Source organism: Lepidochelys kempii, chromosome 1 (assembly GCF_965140265.1).
Source record: "Lepidochelys kempii isolate rLepKem1 chromosome 1, rLepKem1.hap2, whole genome shotgun sequence".
Lineage (NCBI taxonomy): Eukaryota > Metazoa > Chordata > Testudines > Cheloniidae > Lepidochelys > Lepidochelys kempii.
In genome coordinates, this window is record NC_133256.1 from 286,500,001 (window position 1) to 286,518,861 (window position 18,861).

The following is an 18,861-nucleotide window of genomic DNA, read 5'->3' on the forward strand; positions in this document are numbered from 1 at the left end:
TCCAGTCCATGCCTTACAGCTTTGCTAAGTTGTCTTAATATTACACATAGTGCTTTTACATCTTCAAAGGGCTTTACAAATACCTACAAATGTATGGAGCTTCTCTACAATGCAGGTGAGAAAAACGAGGCAGAGAAGTTAAGTTACCTGCCCATGGTCACAGAAGGAATCAAGGTTGGAGATGAAAACTAAGGCATTTTGGCTCCCATTCCTGTGCTCAGACCACACTTTATTTGCTTTATAGATCATTCGTAAAGCTTCCAGATCATTCTTAAAGCTTCTAGAACATTCCTGGTCTACCATGGGAGAAAACATCTGGGACACTGTTTAAATTATTGTACTTAGTTCTCTCTGCTCAGTTTTTCACTTGTTCTTGAGCAGTGACAGAGTTAAAAAAAACAAACCGCTCCCAAAGCCTTGAACAAAGGCAAAGCTATACAGACCGCAAAAAGTACCATGCCTCACCATTTAAAATGGACAGGAAACCTTTCAAAATATCCTGAGAAGGAAGTGACCAATGTCTGCCAAGGGAAGAGCTAATTTAAGGATTTCTCTTACTTACTGCTTAAAGAGAATTTCTTCATCAATCTTTTGTATTATGTGTATAAATTTGCAAAACAGAAAGGTACACATGTAAGGGAAAATGTTTTTACTTTCCTGATGTTTTGAAATGTTCAAACTTTCTAAGAATTGTGAAATCTTTTGCCTATTGAGAAACTATATTTTCACCATTTCTCCTTTGTGTCATTTACTAAAAAACAGAGAATGTTTTGAACTTAAAAGTAGTCAGAGAGGAATGAGCAACTTTATGAATATGGGGAGGAAAGTGAAGTTTGATGTCAAATTATTATTTTTCTTTAGAAGTACATTCAATGAATTTTTGTCTTTGGCTCCAGGTTTGCGCAAATTCCCAATTCTTTGTTTTACCACATACAGAAAACACTGCTTTATAGACAATATCAACATGAAACAGGCAAAATGTTTCTATATGTCTGGAATATTCAAGGAATTAAACTTCAGGTGAGTAAAGCTCTAAAGGTGAACTGTAAACTAAAGTTAGTGTTATGTTTTGTGCCTTCTAATGCTCCATTATGATCTATGCAACAAAAATCTCATTTTAAAAACATCTGAAATGTAAGAGGCTCTCGGTTAGATCTTTGGAGGACCTGGAATTGACTTCACAAGATGTTGATACCTGATCCAGATGTCTCCTGGTATGTCTGCGCTACAATAAAAGAACCATGCCTCACTTGGGTCATCTGACTCAGGATCCCAGGGCTCGGGCTGCAGATCTATAAAACTGACGTGTAGATGTTTGGGCTCAGGCTGGCACACAGAATCTGAGACCCATGAGGAGGGGAGGTTTCCAGAGCCTGGGCTTGAGCCCAAGTCTGGACATCTAGGCTGCTATTTTGTAGCCCCACAACCCAAGCCCCACAAGCTGCGGCTGTGCCGCTGGCCTTTTATCATACTGCAAACATACCCTCCCAGGCCAAATGTGAACGGGATAGGAATGTTGTTCTTGCCTACAGCAAGTCTTAAGGATGCTGAGTTATAGAATCTTGGTGGAGGGAATCTGGCTATGGAACAATCTTCCTGAAGCAATCAGGCAAATCCAGACCCTGACCAACTTTAGAAAACATTGCCAAAACTTCCTCTTTGAGAAAGTTTTTCCACCATAAATTCTGCTCACAATTTGAACACTCAAATGCCAGCAGTGCCAGAGACTCCATGAAGTCCAGTAAGGACTTCTCTATTGCTATTGATTGTACGTGAAGGCACTCAGACACTACAGTCAGGAGTGACAGTATGAAACCCAAAGGTAGATAATATTCCAGATTTAACATTGTCTCCCTCTCCTTAATTGGAGATCTGAGCCCTGGTTCTGCAAACACCTTTGCACATGAGTTGCTTTGCTCTCATGTGTAATCTCATTGAAAACAATAGGATTATTTGTATGAGCAAAGTTGCACATGTGCATAAGTGTTTGCAGAATCACCTCTCAGACAGCTGTAGCTCAGGTTTCAGCCTGTAGTGAGATCACACCATGGGTCTTCCGAAGAGCTTGCTAAAATTCTCCCGCAAAAAGTATAGTGAGAATTTGATATTTCTAATGGAAAAACAAGCTGAAATAATAAATAAAGTGCTGGGGCCATGTTTCCACATAATAAGGGAGCAAGAAGAGCTTCAAGCACTTGTTTGGAATTCACCTTTTAAGCCACTTCTGAAAGCAAGTTTAAAACTGCCTAATGATAGCTCAGGTACAAGTGATTGTGACTCGAGCACATTCATAATGTGCAAGCAGTGTAAAATTCAGGCCAGTAACATATCTACTGGTGCTTTAGCAGGGCCAATTTCACAATGCTGAAAACAGTTATCAGCCAAATCAGCTGGGAGGAAGACTTAAATCAGAAACATCTGAATGATAATTGGGAATCATTTAAGTACACTGTCCTAGATGCCCCACAAGCCACAATTCCACAATTAAGGAAGCTGGATGTTCTGGTTAAAAAACAGCCTGGTTTAGAGGGGAAGTGAAAAATAAAATAAAATAAAAAATAATATTCAACAAATGGAAGAAAGAGGAAACTGATAGTAATGAATATAAATCAGAAGTTAGGAATTGTAGAAAATTGATAGGGAAGCAAAGGGACACAAAGAGAAATCTATGGCTTGCAGAGTTAAGGACAATAAAGGTATGTCTTCACTACCCGCCGGATCAGCGGGCAGCAATCAATCTAGCGGGGATCAATTTTTCACGTCTAGTCTAGACACAATAAATTGACCCCCAAGCGCTCTCCCGTTGACTCCTGTACTTCAGCGCCGCGAGAGGCGCAGGCAGAGTCGACGGGGGAGCAGCAGCAGTGATCTCACTGTGGTGAAGACACCACGGTAAGTCCATCTAAGTACGTCGACTTAGCTTATTCATGTAGGTGAAGTTGCATAATTTAGATTGATCCCCCTCAAGTGTAGACCAGAGCTAAGAAGCAGTTTTAAAAATACAGTAGGAACAAAAAGAATCTGGACAATGGTATTGGTCTATTACTAGGTGGAAATGTAGAATTATCCATAATAATTCAGAAAAGGTGGAAGTCTTCAATAAATATTTCTGTTCTGTATCTGAGGAAAAAACAGATGAGATAGTCTCATCATATGGTGATGATAAATCTCTTTCTAATCCACTAGTATCTCTGGAGGCTATTTCATAAAAGCTGCTAAAATTTGATATTTTTAAATCAGCATGTTCAGATAACTAGCTTCCAGGAGTTTTAAGAGAGCTGGCTGAGGAGCGAGCTGGACAGTTAATGTTGATTTTCAATAAATGTTGGAGTACAAGGGAAGTTCCAGAAGACTGGAAGAAAGCAAAATGTAGTGCCAATTTTTAGAAAGAGTAAACAGGGATGAACTGGATAATTATAGGCCTGTCAGCCTGACATTGATCCAGGGCAAGGTAATAGACTGGCTGTTATGGGACTAGATTAATAAAGAACTAAAGAAGGGCAATGTAATTAATGCACAAAACATGGAAAACAGATCCTGTCAAACTAACTTGATATCTTTTTTGGATAAGATGGGTTAATAAAGGTAATAACATTGATGTAATATACTTCTGTAAGGTGTTTGACTTGGTGCCACACAACATTTTGATTAAACAACTAGAATGATATACAATTAACATGGCAAACATTAAAGGGATTAAAAACTGGCTAACTGATAGGGGAATGGTAAATAATGAAGAGGACAACACATTGATTCGGAGCAATCTAGGTAACTGGTAAACTTCAAGCAAACAATATGCATTTTAATATGGTTAAAATGGTTAAATGTAAATGTATACATTTAGGAACAAAGAATATTGGCCATACTTTACAGGATGGGGGACTCTATCCTGGGAAGTAGTGACTCTGGAAAATATTTGGGGGGTCATAGTGGATAATCAGATGAACATAAGCACCAAGTGTGATGCTGTCACACAAAAGTAGTAATGTAGTCGTGGCATGCACAAACAGGAGAATCTCAAGTGAGTAGAGAGGTTATCTGACATCTTTATTTGGCTGTGGTGTGACTGCAGCTGGAATTCTGTGTCCGTTCTGGTGCCAGCAATTCAAGACATATGTTGCTAAATTGGAGATAGTTCACAGAAGAATAATGAGAATGATTAAAGGATTAGAAAACATTTCTTATAGGGATAGGCTCAAGGAGCTCAATCTATTTAGCTTAAGAAAGAGCACTTTAAGGGATGACTTGACTACAGTCTATAAGTACCTAGACGGGGAACAAATATTTGATAATGGTGTGGGCAGTGGGTGAACCACCGGCTCATGGAGGCTAGCCCCTGGCCCACCCCTGCCGCCTTAGGCCTCTCCCCTCCCTCCCCCGCATGCAAGGCCAGATCCTTCCCCACGCAGACACGAGTCGCCCCACCTCCAGAGCACCAGGCGGCCTGCCCGCAGCCCTGGAGCACCACGCAGGCAGGTGGCGTGTGCCCCAGCCCCCACAGAGCACCAGGCAGGCAGGTGGGCCCCTTCCAGCCCCAAAGCACCATGTGGGCGTGTGACCCCCCTGAGCCTCAGAGCATCAGACAGCGTGGCCCTCAGCCATGGGTGGGTGGGCGGTGCGTGGATCCTTCCATGCAGCCTCCCCAGCCCTGGAGTGCTGGGTGGCATGGCCCCAGTGCCAGGGCACGGCCCCAGTGCCAGGGCCCCCCCAGCATTGGGGAGCCCCAGCTACCCCAAGTCCCAGCCACCCTAGCCCCAGCCCCAGCAGACTTCCCTTCCTGGAAGAGGAGCAGCCTACCTGGGCTGGGGCCAACTAGCACCAAGAGGGGAGGAGGCCTCTGGATGGAGTGGGGGCGGGGCCACACGGGGCTTTTTTGGGCAGGCTCAGCCTTCCCTTGCCTATTAGATATGCCGCCCCTCGATAATGGATTCTTCAATCTAACAGAGAAAAGTATAACATGATCCAATGGCTGGAAGTTGAAAATAGACAAATTCAGACTGGAAATAAAGTGTAACTTTTTAACAGGGAGAGCAATTAACCATTTGAACAGTTTACCAAGGGTTGTCGTGGATTCTCCATCACTGACAATTCTTAAAATCAAGATTGGTTGTCTTTCTGAAAGATCTGCTCTAGGAATTATTTTGGGGTAGTTCTGTGACCTGTGTTATACAGGAAGCCAGACTAGACGATCCCAGTGGTCCCTTCAGGCCTTAAGCTCTATGAATCTATTATGGCTAGAAATTTAGAACTGCAATTTTATATTTAAAAAAATGATTATATCAGCATTATTGGTAATCTCTGTTGTCATGATTTCAGATACCTTGCTTTTTCCTTTCGTTTGTTTAAAAAATTGTGCATATCTCTTCCTCTCTCTCTCCCTTTAAGTTTAGAGCATGATGGTACCAGTGAGAAGTAAAATCTGGAAGCGGTTGAGGAGGGGATTCAGGGTATCCACATCTCTTTTATGCACACTGGATTAGCAATACTAGGTATATTTAATATATATCTTATTACTACATGAAACATTTAAATTAAAGAAATTACCCTGCTGTCCAGTTTCCTGATGTGTCAGTACATCAGAGTACAGCCACTAAGAGCAGAGAAAGTTTGAAATGAATTGGAGTTTTTGAAGATGCACAGGGAACCTGCAGAAAGGCATCAAACCTGGCAGAAAAAAAAAAAAGAAGTAACAGCTCAGGAAGGAAAACTGGCTTTTAAGAATAGACCTTGGATCCTGGAAAATGACACATGGGCCCACAGAGGATAAGAGATAATGATGAAGAATAGCAGGGGCTGCAATAAACCTGATGGAAATGACTGAATAATGAAAGCAAGTTGGTACAGTATTACCTACCAATACTGTAGGTAAATGATAATAGATATTCAGGAATTGACTGGGAATAGGGTAATTTACTGTTGAATGCTCTGCAGTACCTATGTTTACTTATCCAGGAATGACCATTCATTTAAGCTAGTCAGATCACAGGATTCGTGAACAGACATTTACAGCAATGGCATAAAGAGTCTCCTGGTAGTCTTTAACACTCGGTTGTATGACAGTGTAGAGGAGACTAGGAAAGATATGAGCCTAAGACATTAGTGAGATAACACCAGGCCTGATCCTGCAACCTTTACTTGCTTTTAGTACCATTAACAGAATCAAGCCCACCATGTGTTAAGTGTGTGCCTGAAAGAGTCTCATACTTAATGTAGTACAACAAAACCTGTTTCCCAAGCTGAGATTGATGTGGCAGTTAATTCTCATATATGGATTTAGACTGCTGTTTGATTCCAAGCATTGTTATAGCCATTGTGCTGGGCATTAGTCAGAAAATCAGAATTAATTCCAAAAGACACACGCAGGCAAAAGCTACTCTCATGTTGTTCAGAGAAAGCTATTAGATTCTATAAGCCCGATTCTGATCCTACTTACACCAGTTTAATTCCAGTGACTTAGTGGAGTTACTCCTGGTTTACTACCACATTAGGGAGATCAAATCCTATATGACTCAGACTACAGTATGCCAAGCTATTTCTAAGAAAATTTATAATGAAAACGTTTACCAAAAAATAAAAAAATAAAAATAAAAAAGCACTGCATAGTTGCTAATTTTTTCCCCAAATATTAAAAAGCAGGAAAAGCACTTTTCTACGTAAGCATTTTCCACTCTTTTAAATTGATGACATTCAAGGAATGACACATAGAAACTTAGATGCATCCATGAAGAGGATGACCAAGAATGAGGGCCACCATCGTCCACTCCTTGCAGTCACAGGAAACTGATTATTTCGGATACAGCCATTGGACCATGAGACATGATGGAGCCTCACTTTTCCGAAGGATCATGCCCACCTCCAATCTCAAATCCCTTTCATTATGCTTAAGGGGAAAATTATTTTATAGCCCTGAATTTGATAACATGTTGCTAAATTTGCAGATTTTATTTTTGGAAAGGTTTATTAATCTCAATTGGAAAGACAGTATCTAGAACAGCTTCTCAATTGAAAAGAAATGGCTCCAAGTATGGGCCCAAATCCTGCAAATGCTTTATGTATGCAGGACAGATCAACTCACGTAGGCTGTGTAATTGGAATGTACTCTATAAGGTCAGGCTATAGTTCTGTGCACTGTTTTTACCATTGAAGAGAGACACTGGATATTTGACAGTGCTCAGATGTTCCGCTGAACAGTCACTCTCAAAGTAATGTATTATCCTCCAGAGTATTCATCAAGACACATGTACATGTGTTTTCTATTTTGAGATGATGATGATCCTTCCCTTTTCATCTGAGGCTTCCCATTGTGAACTCTTCAGGGCAATGAAGTCAATAGAAAAAGCAAAACTCCTTATGCCTTCACCCTACTTTTTTCTGGAAAGCACGTAGCACATGGTGGGTAACAATATCAGAAATGACTGAAAAAATGTGTGTAATTTCAACTGAATCTGTGCCCTGGCCTACACTAGGACTTTAGGTCGAATTTAGCAGCGTTAAATCGATGTAAACCTGCACCCGTCCACACGATGAAGCCCTTTATTTCGACTTAAAGGGCTCTTAAAATCGATTTCCTTACTCCACCCCTGACAAGTGGATTAGCGCTTAAATCGGCCTTGCCGGCTCGAATTTGGGGTACTGTGGACACAATTCGACGGTATTGGCCTCCGGGAGCTATCCCAGAGTGCTCCATTGTGACCGCTCTGGACAGCACTCTCAACTCAGATGCACTGGCCAGGTAGACAGGAAAAGAACCGCAAACTTTTGAATCTCATTTCCTGTTTGGCCAGTGTGGCAAGCTGCAGGTGACCATGCAGAGCTCATCAGCAAAGGTGACCATGATGGAGTCCCAGAATCGCAAAAGAGCTCCAGCATGGACCGAATGGGAGGTACGGGATCTGATCGCTGTTTGGGGAGAGGAATCCGTGCTATCAGAACTCCGTTCCAGTTTTTGAAATGCCAAAACCTTTGTCAAAATCTCCCAGGGCATGAAGGACAGAGGCCATAACAGGGACCCGAAGCAGTGCCATGTGAAACTGAAGGAGCTGAGGCAAGCCTACCAGAAAACCAGAGAGGCAAACGACCGCTTCAGGTCAGAGCCCCAAACATGCCGCTTCTATGATGAGCTGCATGCCATTTTAGGGGGTTCAGCCACCACTACCCCAGCCGTGTTGTTTGACTCCTTCAATGGAGATGGAGGCAATACGGAAGCAGGTTTGGGGGACGAAGAAGATGATGATGAGGAGGAGGTTGTAGATAGCTCACAGCAAGCAAGCGGAGAAACCGGTTTTCCCGACAGCCAGGAACTGTTTCTCACCCTGGACCTGGAGCCAGTACCCCCCGAACCCACCCAAGGCTGCCTCCTGGACCCAGCAGGCGGAGAAGGGACCTCTGGTGAGTGTACCTTTTAAAATACTATACATGGTTTAAAAGCAAGCGTGTGAAAGGATTAATTTGCTCTGGCATTCACAGCTCTCCTGGATGTACTCCCAAAGCCTTTGCAAAAGGTTTCTGGGGAGGGCAGCCTTATTGCGTCCTTCATGGTAGGACACTTTACCACTCCAGGCCAGTAACACGTACTCGGGAATTATTGTAGAACAAAGCATTGCAGTGTATGTTTGCTGGCATTCAAACAACATCCGTTCTTTATCTCTCTGTGTTATCCTCAGGAGAGTGAGATATAATTCATGGTCACCTGGTTGAAATAGAGTGCTTTTCTTCAGGGGACACTCAGAGGAGCCCATTCCTGCTGGGCTGTTTGCCTGTGGCTAAACAGAAATGTTCCCCACTGTTAGCCACAGGGAGGGGGGAAGGTTGAGGGGGTAGCCACGCGGTAGGGGGAGGCAAAATGCGACCTTGTAACGAAGGCACATGTGCTATGTATGTAATGTTAACAGCAAGGTTTACCCTGAAAGAGAGTAGCCACTGTTTTATAAAATGTGTCTTTTTAAATACCGCTGTCCCTTTTTTTTCTCCACCAGCTGCATGTGTTTCAATGATCACAGGATCTTCTCCTTCCCAGAGGCTAGTGAAGCTTAGAAAGAAAAAAAATGCACTCGTGATGAAATGTTCTCCGAGCTCATGCTGTCCTCCCACACTGACAGAGCACAGACGAATGCGTGGAGGCAAATAATGTCAGAGTGCAGGAAAGCACAAAATGACCAGGAGGAGAGGTGGCGGGCTGAAGAGAGTAAGTGGCGGGCTGAAGACAGGGCTGAAGCTCAAATGTGGTGGCAGCGTGATAAGAGGAGGCAGGATTCAATGCTGAGGCTGCTGGAGGACCAAACCAGTATGCTCCAGTGTATGGTTGAGCTGCAGCAAAGGGAGCTGGAGCACAGACTGCCACTACAGCCCCTGTTTAACCAACCACCCTCCTCCCCAAGTTCCATAGCCTCCTCACCCAGACACCCAAGAACGCGGTGGGGGGGCCACCGGCCAACCAGCCACTCTGCCACAGAGGATTGCCCCAAAAAAAGAAGGCTGGCATTCAATAAATTTTAAAGTAGTAAACTTTTAAAGTGCTGTGCTTAAAGTGCTGTGTGGCATTTTCCTTCCCTCCTCCACCCCCCCTCCTGGGCTACCTTGGTAGTCATCCCCCTATTTGTGTGATGAATGATAAAGAATACATGAATGTGAAGCAACAATGACTTTATTGCCTCTGCAAGTGGTGATTGAAGGGAGGAGGGGCGGGTGGTTAGCTTACAGGGAAGTAGAGTGAACCAAGGGGCGGGGGGTTTCATCAAGGAGAAACAAACAGAACTTTCACACCGTAGCCTGGCTAGTCATGAAACTGGTTTTCAAAGCTTCTCTGATGCGTACCACGCCCTCCTGTGCTCTTCTAACCGCCCTGGTGTCTGGCTGCGCGTAACCAGCAGCCAGGCGATTTGCCTCAGCCTCCCACCCCGCCATAAACGTCTCCCCCTTACTCTCACAGATATTGTGGAGCACACAGCAAGCAGTAATAACAGTGGGAATATTGGTTTCGCTGAGGTCTAAGCGAGTCAGTAAACTGCGCCAGCGCGCCTTTAAATGTCCAAATGCACATTCTACCACCATTCTGCACTTGCTCAGCCTGTAGTTGAACAGCTCCTGACTACTCTCCAGGCTGCCTGTGTACGGCTTCATAAACCATGGCATTAAGGAGTAGGCTGGGTCCCCAAGGATACATATAGGCATTTCAACATCCCCAACAGTTATTTTCTGGTCTGGGAATAAAGTCCCTTCCTGCAGCTTTTGAAACAGACCAGAGTTCCTGAAGATGCGAGTGTCATGTACCTTTCCCGGCCATCCCACGTTGATGTTGGTGAAACGTCCCTTGTGATCCACCAGAGCTTGCACCACTATCGAAAAGTACCCCTTGCGGTTTATGTACTCGGCGGCCTGGTACTCCGGTGCCAAGATAGGGATATGGGTTCCGTCTATGGTCCCACCACAGTTAGGGAATCCCATTGCAGCAAAGCCATCCACTATGACCTGCACATTTCCCAGGGTCACTACCCTTGATAGCAGCAGATCTTTGATTGCGTGGGCTACTTGCATCACAGCAGCCCCAACAGTAGATTTGCCCACTCCAAATTGATTCCCAACTGACCGGTAGCTGTCTGGCGTTGCAAGCTTCCACAGGGCTATCGCCACTCGCTTCTCAACTGTGAGGGCTGCTCTCATCTTGGTATTCATGCACTTCAGGGCAGGGGAAAGCAAGTCACAAAGTTCCATGAAAGTGCCCTTACACATGCGAAAGTTTCGCAGCCACTGGGAATCGTCCCAGACCTGCAACACTATGCGGTCCCACCAGTCTGTGCTTGTTTCCCGAGCCCAGAATCGGCGTTCCACAGCATGAACCTGCCCCATTAGCACCATGATGCACCATGGCAGGGCCCATGCTTTCAGAGAAATCTGTGTCCATGTCCTGATCACTCACGTGACCGCGCTGACATCGCCTCCTCGCCCGGTATCGCTTTGCCAGGTTCTGGTGCTGCATATACTGCTGGATAATGCGTGTGGTGTTTAATGTGCTCCTAATTGCCAAAGTGAGCTGAGCGGCCTCCATGCTTGCCTTGGTATGGCGTCCGCACAGAAAAAAGGCGCGGAACGATTGTCTGCCGTTGCTTTGACGGAGGGAGGAGCGACTGACGATACGGCTTACAGGGTTGGCTTCAGGGAGCTAAAATCAACAAAGGGGGTGTCTTTACATCAAGGAGTATTTCAGGCAGGACTTCACGTAGGGTTCCAATAAGAAATGGTGCACCTAAGTTATTGTTCTTATTGGAACAAGGAGGTTAGCCTGGCCTCTGATTGATACATGGCTAGATTTACCTCGCTGCACCTTCTCTGTGAGTGACTGCAGTGTGACCTAGAGGAATGAGTCCCCTAGACGGGGGAGGGGAGGAAGCAAATGAATACAGAACAAATCTGGTCTATTTCTTGTTTTGATCCACTCCATCTATCTTTTACATCTTTGGCTGGCAGCAGATGGTGCAGAATGACTGCATGCCATCCACATCTCATGGCTGCTCGGCAGAAGATGGTACAGTACGACGGCTAGCAATCTGTATCGCTTGCCTGCTCACCATAAGACGGTTCAATAGGACTGACTGCAGGACTAAAGAGAATGACCTGGTCAAGTCACTCCAAATTTAGTCCCTGCGCCCATGTCTGTCCAGGCGCTCCCAGCCGACGTGGCCAGGAGCACCTCGGACATGACGATGACGGCTACCAGTCATAGAATCATAGAATATCAGGGTTGGAAGGGACCCCTGAAGGTCATCTAGTCCAACCCCCTGCTCGAAGCAGGATGAATTCCCAGTTAAATCATCCCAGCCAGGGCTTTGTCAAGCCTGACCTTAAAAACCTCTAAGGAAGGAGATTCTACCACCTCCCTAGGTAACGCATTCCAGTGTTTCACCACCCTCCTAGTGAAAAAGTTTTTCCTAATATCCAATCTAAACCTCCCCCACTGCAACTTGAGACCATTACTCCTCGTTCTGTCATCTGCTACCATTGAGAACAGTCTAGAGCCATCCTCTTTGGAACCCCCTTTCAGGTAGTTGAAAGCAGCTATCAAATCCCCCCTCATTCTTCTCTTCTGCAGGCTAAACAATCCCAGCTCCCTCAGCCTCTCCTCATAACTCATGTGTTCTAGACCCCTAATCATTTTTGTTGCCCTTCGCTGGACTCTCTCCAATTTTTCCACATCCTTCTTGTAGTGTGGGGTCCAAAACTGGACACAGTACTCCAGATGAGGCCTCACCAATGTCGAATAGAGGGGAACGATCACGTCCCTCGATCTGCTCACTATGCCCCTACTTATACATCCCAAAATGCCATTGGTCTTCTTGGCAACAAGGGCACACTGCTGACTCATATCCAGCTTCTCGTCCACTGTCACCCCTAGGTCCTTTTCCGCAGAACTGCTGCCTAGCCATTCGGTCCCTAGTCTGTAGCGGTGCATTGGATTCTTCCATCCTAAGTGCAGGACTCTGCACTTATCCTTATTGAACCTCATCAGATTTCTTTTGGCCCAATCCTCCAATTTGTCTAGGTCCTTCTGTATCCTATCCCTCCCCTCCAGCATATCTACCACTCCTCCCAGTTTAGTATCATCCTCAAATTTGCTGAGAGTGCAATCCACACCATCCTCCAGATCATTTATGAAGATATTGAACAAAACCGGCCCCAGGACCGACCCTTGGGGCACTCCACTTGATACCGGCTGCCATCTAGACATGGAGCCATTGATCACTACCCGTTGAGCCCGACAATCTAGCCAGCTTTCTACCCACCTTATAGTGCATTCATCGAGCCCATACTTCCTTAACTTGCTGACAAGAATACTGTGGGAGACCGTGTCAAAAGCTTTGCTAAAGTCAAGAAACAATACATCCACTGCTTTCCCTTCATCCACAGAACCAGTAATCTCATCATAAAAGGCAATTACATTAGTCAGGCATGACCTTCCCTTAGTGAATCCATGCTGGCTGTTCCTGATCACTTTCCTCTCATGCAAGTGCTTCAGGATTGATTAGTACAGTCGTACTGTACCGTCTGCTGCCACAAGGCAAGGGGTTGCTGCTACTGTGTATCAATGCCGTACCGCGTCTGCCAGCATCCAGGAGACATAGGGTGACGTTTACCTGAGTGGGCTCCATGCTTGCCGTGGTATGGCGTCTGCACAGGTAACTCAGGAAAAAAGGTGCGAAACGATTGTCTGCCCTTGCTTTCATGGAGGGAGGGAGGGAGGGAACGGGGGCCTGACGATATGTACCCAGAACCACCCGCAACAATGTTTTAGCCCCATCAGGCATTGGGATCTCAACCCAATGGGCAGCGGAGAATTCCAATGGGCAGCGGAGACTGCGGGAACTGTGGGATAGCTACCCACAGTGCAATGCTCCGGAAGTCGACTCTAGCTTCGGTACTGTGGAAGCGCTCCGCCGAGTTAATGCACTTAATGCACTTAGAGCATTTTCTGTGGGGACACACACACTCGAATATATAAAACTGATTTCTAAAAAAACGACTTCTATAAATTCGACCTTATTCCATAGTGTAGACATACCCTGTGATAACCACTAGAAGCATCAGCACAGGAAAAACAGCAAGTGCAGAGTTAATTATTTAAAACTAGGACAAGAATGTCATAATCTTTAGCCCAAGTGTGTCTAAACTATGAGCTATGGGTCAAATGAAGCCCACAGTTCTCAAATATAGCCTGGAACCGCCTCATTTTTGCTCTGAGGGTGTGGCTTCGGTGACATACTGCCAAAATCATAACAAGTGGAACCCTCAAAACATTTCCTCTTTGGTCTGCAGTGGGGAACATTCTATTCTATACCATTCTCACTTTAGTATCTGAGTAACATTCCCAGTGTAAAATACTATTCACGCCCCTAAAAAAGTAATCTTTGAGTTCCACTGTTTTACCTCCTCCTTCATGAATTCTATACTATTCCCTACCCAGATCTACCAATCCTTCTACCATCAATCCTATTGAATCATCATCTCTTTTCAGTACCCCAGAGGTTCCTCTAGGTGGATCTCCTACTTGGCAGCTGTTCCTTGCAGCAGCACTGGTGATGGCAAATGAGTTGTCTGCAGCCTCTGGCTGGAGGGTGGCTGGGGAGGAAAAATGGGTCCCTCTGATGTTGGCCTAGGTGGGGGAAATGGCTCCACTTTGGTTCTTTATGTGAACAGGTCTCCCCTGACTACTTGCAATTTAACCTGAGTAGCAAAGTTAACGGGAAAGGCAGGGTTTTGCCCAATGGGAGAGGAATTTTGGATTGGACCCACAATATTTTCATTTGATAGAATCTTACAGCAGAGTTTTCAGACTTTAAGAAGTTAAGTATTGTATTGTTCTTGTAAGCCCATCCTTAACTCAATGACAGGCTCCCTCTTTGCCATGCCTAGCTTTTTCTAGAAGCTCCAGACACTGAAAGCAAGTACCTATGTGTTTGTTTCTATAAGTCTCCAGTCATTCCTCAGCTCGTCTCTGCTGACTTCCTTGTTATTTATTTTTGAGAGGCATGACAGACCTTTTCACTAGCTTGAGTAAAAACGGAGAATTTGGCCCCAGTACTTTAAGATTAAGTGAAAGTCATAAAAAATTGTACTTACTGAATGTGACGTAACTTACTAGATTATGGATAAGATGATATTTTTATGTGAATTTCCAGTTACTTCAAACCATTGTTTTGTACCACCCTATGTTGACTTTTAACAGAACAGTTTTTCCATCCTCTTGGATAATTTTCGATATTATTTTGTAGTGATTAACTCTAGTAACCTTGCAGATCTCTCAGTCAGATTCACTAGAAATAGGTAACAATATTAATAATGAGTTGTCTGAGCTAAATGCAAGTGCTAATCAAGTCAAGGCCTCTCTGGGGATAGGGATGCGTTTCCCTTCTCGTGCAGGCACATTTGAATTTTTTGAAAAATTAAAACTGTAACCCTCAAAATATTTAAGTCTAGTAATAATACTCTATCTCATCTCTATTACCAAATAGTAACAAGGGCTAGAGAGCAGGAAGCAACTCATAAAACACTGTGGAAGAAAAGTACATTTGCTGAAAATTACTCAAAGGCTAGGAACCTAACTCAGTGTGTAGCTGAAATGAAAGCAACACTTTAAAAAAAATGTACAGAGCTGGAAATGTACATTATGCTGTATAGGAAGAGGTCAGTGTCTAATAGACAACAACTCCTTCCCCAAAGGGCTTACAGCCTGCAACACAAACACAAAAGAAGAAAAGAAAAAGACAGTACAAGATTAGAGAGCACATACCGCGCTGGGGGTGGCCTATGAAGCACAGCTTCCTGAAGAAGCAGGTGCATTTTTAGTAGCTTCTTGATGCTAGAGAAGAGTTTTTTGTTCAGCTTTATAGCTGGGAGGTGTTAGAAATAAAAAGGTTCATTTACAACTTCGTAGGCAAGAAGGTCAAACAAAATGTGAAACAGGTCATTAAGATTCATACGATTTTAGGAAGCATCACCGCTGTGCTTCAGTGAGTCAGCAGCAATGCTGCCATGTGAACACTGTTTTAGTTCCTTGTATGAAACTAAAAGCTGTGTGGAGTGAAAACCCTGCAGCTGTAACTTCCTTAACACAGATATAGGGGGGTGCTAGGCAGTCTGCAGAAAACTGCGAAAATGACATTATGGGAAGGGTACAGTATAAGGACATGGAAGTGATCAGCTTTGTTAATATTTATATTGTGTTATGCAGGAAGAGCTGTTCGGATATGTGTACAGCTCTCATTTAAAAAAGGAAAACAAGGGACGCTTAAACCACCTTTTTTCTTCTGGACCTGGTCCCTATTGTCATTTCACCTATGGGCTGCTCCGATGCACTAGTGACCAGTGAAATGTCTCTAGTTGTCCTGCCCCCTTTAACCTAATAAGTGTGGGAATTTGTCCAGAAGAATGCTGGAGCTGACATTAATATGATCATGAGCAAGAAAGCTGTCTTCTTACACCCCACTCCCTCCCACCTCTTCTGATCATATTATTCTCTAGCCCTCACGGCATGGGGCATCTGCTCAGAGTATCGAAGCCTCAGGGAGCATAGAGTTTAGAGCCAGAGGAAAGCTGATTGCCAATAGATTATTTACTTTTCTCCTGGGACAGCAAAATAATTAAAAGTAACAAATGAAAATCATTCAAAAGACTGAGAACAAACAATGAACAAAGGAGATTGTAGCTGACCACATCAGCTACAGTGAACTTGCATCTTTAATATTTTTTACATCTGTGTGTAAAAAAATTCAGACCTTTAAAGGATCAGAATCAGTGCCTGAACACAGGGCTCAGACTTTCAACAATACATCATCTAAACACAAATTTATATAGAGCCAGAAGTGTGTTAGGTGCTTTATGAAATCAACACATTTATTAAGAACTAGTGGGTTTTGATTAAGGATGTTCTCATTTTTATTGTGTGCTATGCCCAGTCTGGCCCACAAAGCTTGAAAAGCAGATTTCCTATGGTCATATTGTATCACTGATTTTTAATCAGAACTTCCCATTGCTCTCAATAGAGAGTTCTAATTCTAAATCACTAGCATGGTCTGGCCATAGGTTGGGGTTTTTAAAAGCTTTGTATTTAGCCCAGCAATGAGTAAGAAACAAAGTACAGAACAAGTGTAAAGAAATACAAAGTCTGGATTCAGAATGAGCACAGGTAAACCGTTAGGGTATGTCCAGCTTCCACTAAAATTAATGGGAGCTGGATCAGGCCCTCAGTAATAAGTAGTTTTTATTGAACATAAGGGCCTAATGGAACATTGATTGAAACCAGAGTCATTGATAACAATAGGAGCTGGAGCAGGCCCCAAGAGCTATGCTCATTTGTTCCAAGAAATCCAGTGTATTGTTCAGTTCCCTACTTTTACGAAACACAAGAACAATGAGATTAAACATGTATTTTAGCACTAGACATTTGATTACTGAAAATTCAACATTAGTTACAAGCTAGAAGGAGGAGGGATTTATAAAATGCATTACAAAATATGCTATATAACATCTTAAGATATAAAGACAATTGTTAAATTAAGAAAATCCTGTACTCTCTGCATTATCTTGATCTCTTCTTTCATAAATTTAGAGTAGGACTTAATACTGGAGAGAATGTTCTATTTTCTTGGTAAGTTAGTTTAGAGAAACTTGGCTAAGATAAACTAAGGTCTTCATTTCCCCCTAGTCAAGAATAATCTATACAGGGGCAGGGATGCTGGAACAATTTGTATTGTGGGGGTGCTGAGAGCCATTGAATGAAACTGTAAACTCTATATATGATGGAAATCATGACACGTCTCGCAGCAGCACCCCAAGCACCCATAGTTCCAGCACCTATGCACAGAGGAGAGGGGAGTTTATACACAGAGTTTCATACTCATTCTCCCATGCCTTGCATGTATGAGGAAGCATGGAAGAAATGGAGAGTTCTCCTCCCTTAATCTCTGGATGCTTCTACAGGAACCAAGAGAGACCGATACAGATGCGCTTTGCTTCCTGCAATTGTCTAGCTTTACCAGCTTCTGTGGGCCTCTCTGCCTTAGGTTCTATTAATTTGAGCTTCTCCCCTTTCCAGACCATAAAGAAAAATCAATGTATCTGGTCCCCATCCAAGCCCTGGCCCTCTAGCTCTGTGGGCATCGTATGCTTTTAAAGCCTCTCTGTAGGGACTTCTATGGAGTGGAGGGAAGAAACAGGTTACAGAGTTGGAACTCCCTGTTTCACGATTGGAGGCTCCTCTCTGGTGTTTTTAATTGTAATAATTAGTGATGAATCTGGGTCTGTTCTTGCTTCTGTTGAACTCAGTAACAAAACTTCAGTCGAAGCAGGATCAAAGTCATTGTGCTGGGGAAGACAATGGAATTTTAATTTGAAACCGGGATTTCATATATCCTGATGTAAGGGATTTTTTGCGACACTGGGTACACAAAGTTGCAGTTTCCAATAATTTTTATATACCAAATATATTAATAGCTCAGTGAAAGAATACTGGAAAACAAAAATGTATGTCTTTCTTCTCTCATGAGAGATAGTTTGAATGATGCAGGGACAAAGATAGGGCTTAATCCTGCAAGACCTCCATAAACAGAACTCCCATTGTTTCAGTGGAAATTCTGCAGTCAGGGAAATTGCAGGAACAGACTTTTTCAGATTCTGTACGTCAACTGAACCATGGTTTGTTTGTTTTTTGGTAGCAAAATTATTTTGAAAAAATGGAATATGAAGCCTATTTTACTACTTTCGTATGATCACTGTGAATTTGAAGATCAAGAAGTAGCTTATTTATATTTGCACAATATTAACAATGCTTGTCTAACATTTTTTGCATTTCCTGACACTGACTCTGTATCAGTAACATCTCCTGCTATTTATTAAATTTAACATTTCCTTTCCAATTCTAGGAGAAGCTGCAGGGTCCCAGAAAATCAGGAAACAATCCATAATCTATCCACATATTGCATGTACTGACATATAATCTAAACAAGTATAAGGAAATGACAAGGCACAGGTCCTTTAACACATGGGCAGTATGATTATCTAGGGTTTTCCGTTTTTAAGTGGAGAGAACCTTTATCTTTTATTAATGTTCTATGTGGTTTAGGGGAAAGTTTCCCTGAAGTTGCTAACTTGATAGTCCAGGCGCTCTAAAGGAGGGATTCAGCTGACATTCAGAAATGTACACTCATGACTAATTAAGTTGCCTGCTGACTATTTATGACACCCAAGAACTTTCAGCAATAATAATAATAATAGCAGTACAAATATGTCAAAACAAGTAAAAATTACAAAGCAAACTTTGGAGACCCAAAAAAACCAGATCATTTAGATTTATTCAGCAAGAGAACCTGTGCA